This window comes from Arachis ipaensis, chromosome B6, assembly GCF_059453495.1.
Source record: "Arachis ipaensis isolate K30076 ecotype BB chromosome B6, ASM5945349v1, whole genome shotgun sequence".
Taxonomy (NCBI): domain Eukaryota; kingdom Viridiplantae; phylum Streptophyta; class Magnoliopsida; order Fabales; family Fabaceae; genus Arachis; species Arachis ipaensis.
The window spans coordinates 124,985,001-124,993,945 of record NC_142441.1 but is presented as its reverse complement, the minus strand read 5'-3'; the positions used below and the strand labels follow the sequence as shown (position 1 = coordinate 124,993,945).

The 8,945-nt window shown below is 40.3% G+C and overlaps 1 non-coding gene across 1 annotated transcript; it reads right to left on the bottom strand.

Moving 5' to 3' along the window:
* Positions 1–457: 457 nt before the first annotated feature.
* Positions 458–565, bottom strand: LOC148562632 (small nucleolar RNA R71). Its single transcript, XR_015888136.1, has one exon. It is a non-coding gene; the product is annotated as a small nucleolar RNA R71 (small nucleolar RNA).
* Between the last annotated feature and the right edge of the window lie 8,380 nt (positions 566–8,945).

Here is an 8,945-nt window from a genome sequence, read left to right as displayed (position 1 = left end):
AGAAGCTAAAATACAACAATCCAGAGATAACCTTTCAGAAATTTTCGAACAGGAAAAGGAGATGGCAGCCAAAAATAATAATAATGTAAGGAAGATGCTTGGTGACTTTACTGCACCTAATTCCAATTTACATGGAAGAAGCATCTCCATTCCTGCCATTGGAGCAAACAACTTTGAGCTGAAACCTCAATTAGTTTCTCTGATGCAGCAGAACTGCAAGTTTCATGGACTTCCATCTGAAGATCCTTTTCAGTTCTTAACTGAATTCTTGCAGATATGTGATACTGTTAAGACTAATGGAGTAGATCCTGAAGTCTACAGGCTCATGCTTTTCCCTTTTGCTGTAAGAGACAGAGCTAGATTATGGTTGGATTCTCAACCCAAAGACAGCCTGAACTCTTTGGATAAGCTGGTCACGGCTTTCTTAGCCAAGTACTTTCCTCCTCAAAAGCTGAGCAAGCTTAGAGCTGATGTTCAAACCTTCAGACAGAAAGAAGGTGAATCCCTCTATGAAGCTTGGAAAAGATACAAACAGTTGACCAAAAAGTGTCCTTCTGACATGCTTTCAGAATGGACCATCCTGGATATATTCTATGATGGTTTATCTGAGCTATCAAAAATGTCACTGGACACTTCTGCAGGTGGATCCATTCACCTAAAGAAAACGCCTGCAGAAGCTCAAGAACTCATTGACATGGTTGCTAATAACCAATTCATGTACACTTCTGAAAGGAATCCTGTGAGTAATGGGACGCCTATGAAGAAGGGAGTTCTTGAAGTTGATACTCTGAATGCCATATTGGCTCAGAACAAAATATTGACTCAGCAAGTCAATATGATTTCTCAGAGTCTGCATGGAATGCAAGCTGCATCCAACAGTACTCAAGAGGCATCTTCTGAAGAAGAAGCTTATGATCCTGAGAACCCTGCAATAGCAGAGGTAAATTACTTAGGTGAACCTTATGGAAACACCTATAACTCAACATGGAGAAATCATCCAAATTTCTCATGGAAGGATCAAAAGCCCCAACAAGGCTTTAATAATGGTGGAAGAAACAGGTTTAACAATAATAAACCTTTTCCATCATCAACTCAGCAACAGACAGAGAACTCTGAACAAAATGCTTCTAATTTAGCAAATCTAGTCTCTGATCTATCTAAGGTCACTGTAAGTTTCATGAATGAAACAAGGTCTTCCATTAGAAATCTGGAAGCACAAGTGGGCCAGCTGAGTAAAAGGATCACTGAAATCCCTCCTAGTACTCTCCCAAGTAATACAGAAGAGAATCCAAAAGGAGAGTGCAAGGCCATTGACATAAGCGCCATGACCGAACCTGTGAGGAGAGGAGAGGACATGAATCCCAAGGAGGAAGACCCCCTGGGACGTCCAGTGGTCAATAAGGAGCTTCCCTCTGAGGAACCAAAGGAATCTGAGACTCATCTAGAGACCATAGAGATTCCATTGAACCTCTTTATGCCCTTCATGAGCTCTGATGAGTATTCCTCTTCTGAAGAGAATGAGGATGTTACTGAAGAGCAAACTACCAAGTTTCTTGGTGCAATCATGAAGCTGAATGCCAAATTATTTGGCATTGATGCTTGGGAAGTTGAACCTCCCTTGTTCATCAATGAACTAAGTGATCTGGATCAACTGACATTGCCTCAGAAGAGACAGGATCCTGGAAAGTTCATAATACCTTGTACCATAGGCACCATGATCTTTAAGGCTCTGTGTGACCTTGGTTCAGGAATAAACCTCATGCCCCTCTCTGTAATAGAGAAACTGGGAATCTATGGGGTGCAAGCTGCTAAAATCTCACTAGAGATGGCAGACAGCTCAAGAAAACAGGCTTATGGACAAGTAGAAGATGTATTAGTAAAGGTTGAGGGCCTTTACATACCTACTGATTTCATAGTCCTGGATACTGGAAAGGAAGAGGATGAATCCATCATCCTAGGAAGACCTTTCCTGGCCACTGCAAGAGCTGTGATTGATGTTGACAGAGGTAAAATAGTCCTTCAATGGATGAGGACTCCCTTGTGTTTAAAACTCAAGGATCTCCCTCTGCAACCATGAAGAGGAAGCATGAAAAGCTTCTCTCAAAGCAGAGTCAACCAGAGCCCCCACAGTCAAACTCTAAGTTTGGTGTTGGGAGGCCACAACCAAACTCTAAGTTTGGTGTTGAACTCCCATATCCAAACTCTAAGTTTGGTGTTGGAGAGTCTCAACAAAGCTCTGCACATCTGTGAGGCTCCATGAGAGCCCACTGTCAAGCTATTGACATTAAAGAAGCGCTTGTTGGGAGGCAACCCAATGTTTATCTAATTCTTATTTTTTTTGTTTTTCATGTTTTCTTAGGTTCATGATCATGTGGAGTCACAAAATAAACAAAAAAATCAAAAACGGAATCAAAAACAGCAGAAGAAAAATCACACCCTGGAGGAGCATCTGTCTGGCGTTCAAACGCCAGAACAGAGCATAGTTCTGGCGCTGAACGCCCAGAATGGGAGCATCCTGGCGCTGAACGCCCAGAACAAGCATGGTTCTGGCGTTCAACGCCAGAAATGGCAGCAAAGGGGCGTTGAACGCCCAAAATGGGCACCAACCTGGCGCTGAACGCCCAGAGTTGTGTGCAAGGGCATTTTGCATGCCTAAATTGGTGCAGGGATGTAAATGCCTTGACACATCAAGATCTGTGGACCCCACAAGATCCCCACCTACCTTCACTCACTCTCTTCTCTCTTCTCAATCATCCTCTATTCCCAATAAACACTCATCCCTTCTGTCTTCCATTTACCACTCACACCCATACATCCACGTACCTTCAAAAATTCAACATCTCTTCCCCACCCAATCCCACCCATAAGGCCGAATACACACAGCCATCCATCTCCTCCATATCCTCTTCTTCTTCTATTCTTTCTTCTTTTGCTCGAGGGCGAGCAACATTCTAAGTTTGGTGTGGTAAAAGCATAGCTTTTTGTTTTTTCCATAACCATTGATGGCACCTAAGGCCAGAGAAACCTCTAGAAAGAGGAAAGGGAAGACAAAAGCTTCCATCAAGGGTCTATAGCTCAGTGGTAGAACATTTGACTGCAAATCAAGAGATCCCTGAGATACCTCAGGGGATACATTTTCTTCCACACAATTATTGGAAGCAACTAAGGGTGAAACATCAAGAGCACTCCATCATCCTTCATGAAATCAGAGAAGATCTAAAAGCAATGAAGGAGGAGCAACAAAGACAAGGAAGAGACATAGAAGAGCTCAAGGACATCATTAGTTCCTCAAGAAGAAAACGCCACCATTACTAAGGTGGATTCATTCCTTGTTCTTATTTCTTCTGTTTTTCATTTTCTATGTTATGTGCTTATCTATGTTTGTGTCTTCATTACATGATCATTAGTAGTTAGTAACTATGTCTTAAAGTTATAAATGTCCTATGAATCCATCACCTCTCTTAAATGAAAAATGTTTTAATTCAAAAGAACAAGAAGTACATGAGTTTCGAATTTATCCTTGAACTTAGTTTAATTATATTGATGTGGTGACAATGCTTCTTGTTTTCTGAATGTATGCTTGAACAGTGCATATGTCTTTTGAAGTTGTTGTTTAAGAATGTTAAATATGTTGGCTCTTGAAAGAATGATGACTAGGAGACATGTTATTTGATAATCTGAAAAATCATAAAAATGATTCTTGAAGCAAGAAAAAGCAGCAAAGAACAAAGCTTGCAGAAAAAAAAAATAGGCGAAAAAAAAAATATAGAAAGAAAAAGAAAAAGCAAGCAGAAAAAGCCAAAGCTCTTAAAACCAAGAGGCAAGAGCAAAAAGCCAATAACCCTTAAAACCAAAAGGCAAGGGAAATAAAAAGGATCCCAAGGCTTTGAGCATCAGTGGATAGGAGGGCCTAAAGGAATAAAATCCTGGTCTAAGCGGCTCAACCAAGCTGTCCCTAACCATGTGCTTGTGGCGTGTAGGTGTCAAGTGAAAACTTGAGACTGAGCGGTTAAAGTCAAGGTCCAAAGCAAAAAAAAAAAGAGTGTGCTTAAGAACCCTGGACACCTCTAATTGGGGACTTTAGCAAAGCTGAGTCACAATCTGAAAGGGTTCACCTAATTATGTGTCTGTGGCATTTATGTATCCGGTGGTAATACTGGAAAACAAAGTGCTTAGGGCCACGACCAAGACTCATAAAGAAGCTGTGTTCAAGAATCATCATACTGAACTAAGAGAGTCAATAACACTATTCGAAATCTGAAGTTCCTATAGATGCCAATCATTCTGAACCTCAATGGATAAAGTGAGATGCCAAAACTATTCAAGAGGCAAAAAGCTATAAGTCCCGCTCATATGATTGAAGCTCTGTTTCATTGATAGTTTGGAATTTATAGTATATTCTATTCTTTTTATCCTATTTTGATTTTCAGTTGCTTGGGGACAAGCAACAATTTAAGTTTGGTGTTGTGATGAGCGGATAATTTATACGCTTTTTGACATTGTTTTTAGTATGTTTTTAGTAGGATCTAGTTACTTTTAGGGATGTTTTTAATAGATTTTGTGTTAAATTCACATTTCTGGATTTTACTATGAGTTTGTGTGTTTTTCTGTGATTTCAGGTATTTTCTGGCTGAAATTGAGGGACTTGAGCAGAAATCAGATTCAGAGGTTGAAAAAGGACTGCTGATGCTGTTGGATTCTGACCTCTCTGCACTCAAAGTGGATTTTCTGGAGCTACAGAACTCAAAATGGCGCGCTTCCAATTGCTTTGGAAAGTAGACATCCAGGGCTTTCCAGCAATATATAATAGTCCATACTTTTGCCAAGAATAGACGACGTAAACTGGTGTTCAACGCCAGCTTTCTACCCAAATCTGGCGTCCAGCGCCAGAAAAGGATCCAAAACCAGAGTTGAACGCCCAAACTGGCACAAAAACTAGCGTTCAACTCCACAAATGGCCTCTGCACGTGCAACACTTAAGCTCAGCCCAAACACACACCAAGTGGGCCCCGGAAGTGGATTTATACATCAAATACTTACTCATGTAAACCCTAGTAGCTAGTTTATTATAAATAGGACCTCTTACTATTGTATTAGGCATCTTTGGATTACCTTATGATCCTTTGATCACGTTTTAGGGGGCTGGCCATCTCGGCCATGCCTGGACCTTCACTTATGTATTTTTAACGGTAGAGTTTCTACACTCCATAGATTAAGGTGTGGAGCTCTGCTGTTCCTCAAAGATTAATGCAAGTACTACTGTTTTCTATTCAATTCATCTTATTTCGCTTCTAAGATATCCATTCGCACCCAAGAACGTGATGAAGGTGATGATTATGTGTGACGCTCATCATCCTTCTCCCTTATGAACGCGTGCCTGACAAACACTTCCGTTCTACATGAAATAAGCTAGAATGAATATCTCTTAGATCTCCTAACCAGAATCTTCGTGGCGTAAGCTAGAATGATGGCGGCATTCAAGAGAATCCGGAAGGTCTAAACCTTGTCTGTGGTATTCCGAGTAGGATTCAATGATTGAATGACTGTGACGAGCTCCGAACTCGCGATTGCAGGGCGTTAGTGACAGACGCAAAAGGATAGTAAATCCTATTCCGGCATGATCGAGAACCGACAGATGAATAGCCGTGCCGTGACAGGGTGCGTGAGCATATTATTCACTGAGAGGATAAGATGAATCCATTGACAAGGGTGATGCCTCCAGACGATTAGCCGTGCCGTGACAGGGCATTGGATCATTTTCCCGAGAGATGACCGAAAGTAGCCATTGACAGTGGTGATGCATCACATAAAGCCAGCCATGGAAAGGAGTAAGACTGATTGGATGAAGATAGCAGGAAAGCAGAGGTTTAGAGGAACGAAAAGCATCTCCATTCGCTTATCTGAAATTCCTACCAATGAATTACATAAGTATCTCTATCCCTATTTTATTATATAATATTCAAAAACACCATTATCACTTTATATCTGCCTGACTGAGATTTACAAGGTGACCATAGCTTGCTTCATACCAACAATCTCCGTGGGATTCGACCCTTACTCACGTAAGGTATTACTTGGACGACCCAGTGCACTTGCTGGTTAGTTGTATCGAAGTTGTGACAATTATGAATTAAGATCAGATCACCAAGCTTTGGAGCCATTATCAGGATTTGTTCGAGCCTGGAGATCACAATTTCGTGCACCATATACCCCAGGGGTGTAATTGAAAATCTTTTGGTCAAGGTGGACAGTTTTATATATCCTGCTGATTTTGTGGTTCTAGAATCAAACGATGATGATAGTGACTCTGTTATACTGGGAAGGCCATTCTTGGCCATTGCTAGAGCTATCGTAGACGTAGAGGAAGGGGAATTAACTCTCAGGATGCATGACCAGAGTGTCACTCTGAAAGTATTACCAGAGGCACAATTTAGCAAGGAGAAGAAAGACTATATGAAAAATGACCAGGAAGGTCACAGCAACATCCCAATGCTAAGGATTGTGCAGATTGATGAAGAAACCCAAGAGGATATTAGAGTATTAGCCACTGAAAAGAGAGGCCCCCAAGGAAAGCCTACGGCCAGAAAAGAAAGATCAACAAAAGGAAAGATGAAACGCAGAAACAAAGCAAAAAGGGGTTGGAAGAATAGAAAGATTCCAACAGAGGGGCTTTCCAAAGGTGACAAAGTGCAACTGATATATCAACAGCTGGGGGCAACTCAACAAACTGAGGATTACTACACTGTCAGCAACATACTCTCATTAGAGCATGCTGAAATTGAACACCAGAGAACAAAGAAGAGGATCACGGTCAGAGGAGACAAATTGAGGCCCTACAAGCACCAACCACCATAAAAGAAAGCCTCAATGTCAAGCTAGTGACAATAAAAGAGCGCTTGTTGGGAGGCAACCCAACCTGAGGTAGTTTTCTTTTCATAACTTTTTCAATAAGAGTGTTGGATAACTGCTATGTATTGCAAGAAGCTAAGTTTGGTGTTGCACACCAAAAACAATCGAAGGGAGAATGCAAGATGCTAAGTTTGGTGTTCCACCAAAACTTCATTCTAACTTCCTGCACATTGCTAGTTCCAAGCAATCAAACAGATTATTCAAACAACTTAACTGTTTTTGTTTAGTCTCATTTTCATAACCTTTAGCAAGGACACAAAAGTTTGCCCAGAGTTAACCTGTTGAATCAGAAGAAGTAGCAGGAAATTAAGTCTGGGAGTTAACCACCAATTGAAGATACTATGCATCAAGACTCAAAAATGGGCACAGCAGAAAGAAGACCAAAAGAAATGCAAACCAATAGGTTGTATCTATACTTAACTTTTGCTGTTGAGAAATACTTTTGATTGATGTCTTGTTAAAGTGTTCATTTAGTTCAAACAGATTCAAATTTCTTTTAAAATAAGTAGGCTAGTTTATGTGTGTGCTTGTGTGTTTACTTTCACTTGACAAGAAGCATGTGTTGTCCCCTGCATCTTTAAGTTCAATAAAAGAAAAGTTTGAATGTGAAGCAAGATGATCTCTGTTAGATAGAAGTAAAATAAAAGTAAGTGGTGGTATGTGTGTGGTTGTATAATAGCTCACTTTTAGTGAATAAAGAGCTAGGATATCTCATTCTAAGTAAAGAGCGGCCTACTGTCTATGAATCTCAATTAAATAAAAAATTTCCTTGGTTAGAAAGAAAAACAAAAAGAAGGAAAGAAAAGAGATAGCCAAAAAGTGGCAGAACAAAAGGAAACAAAAAGAAACAAAGCTGGACACCAATAGCTTGAACTTTAAAATATATGCCTGTGATGTCTTTGTACTAGGATCTGCTTGGATTAGTAAGCTCTTAGGAGTGCATCAACACTCGGTGACTTGGGTTAACTAATCCGGGATCATCAGCTGAAAGTCCACTATCAAGAGCAACCTAACTACAAGGCATTTAGTAACCCAAAGAGGTGCTGGGCATCAATGTTTTAAGAAGGAATGTGAGCCAAGTGTCTATGGTGAATAATGTGTCAAGTATAAAGAAAAGAAAATGAACTTGCTACACATGACACTCAAATAAAGCTTATAAACAAAGTAATAGCCAAGGATAAAGGAATAATGAGAGGTCATAGCAGTATGTTACTTGAAGCTTGAAGGAGACTTTCTAGGCCTAGGAGTCAGTAAGAAGTGAGTATTTACATATCCACACAAAATCCCATGAACTATCAATAATACTCTGCTAGCATGAACATCCTCTTCCATTTCATTCTTTCTTCTCAATAAATCTTTTCTTGCTTGGGGACAAGCAAGCTTTAAGTTTGGTGTTGTGATGACAAGTCATCTTAGCCTATTTTAACTAGTCTTTTTCTTTTGTTTTCATTAGAATTATGCACTTTCTTGAGCTACAAGCAAGCCAATTAGGTAGATTTTCATGTTTCCTTTGATTTAATCAACCATGTATGAATTCATGCTATTTCATGAGGTTTTATACTATAATTGTCACATATTATGAAAGAATGAATATCTCATGATTTTAAGCATAGCTTTGATGTGTTTGGTTGATTAATGATAGGTGAAGAAAGCTTGGAGAAAGGTTGAAGCAAGAAGGAATAGCTAGGAGTAAAGAGAAGACAATGGAATAAGTGAAATTGAACCAGGGAGCAAAAAGCTGGACCTAAAGTTAGCCTCAAACTTTTGCACAAACTTTTGGGTGAAAAGTTAGCCCCAACGTTAGCCCCTAACTTTTAGGCTAACGTTGGCACATGAAAATCACCCCTGGGCACCAAAAGTTTGCGCCAACGTTAGCCCCTAACTTTGAGGCTAACGTTGGCATGAAGAAAACCTCCCTGGGCACCAAAAGTTTGCGCCAACGTTAGCCCCCTAACTTGGTGGCTAACGTTGGCACATGAAAATCACAAGGGAAGGAGCAAAAGTTTGCGCCAACGTTAGCCCCTAACTTGGTGGCT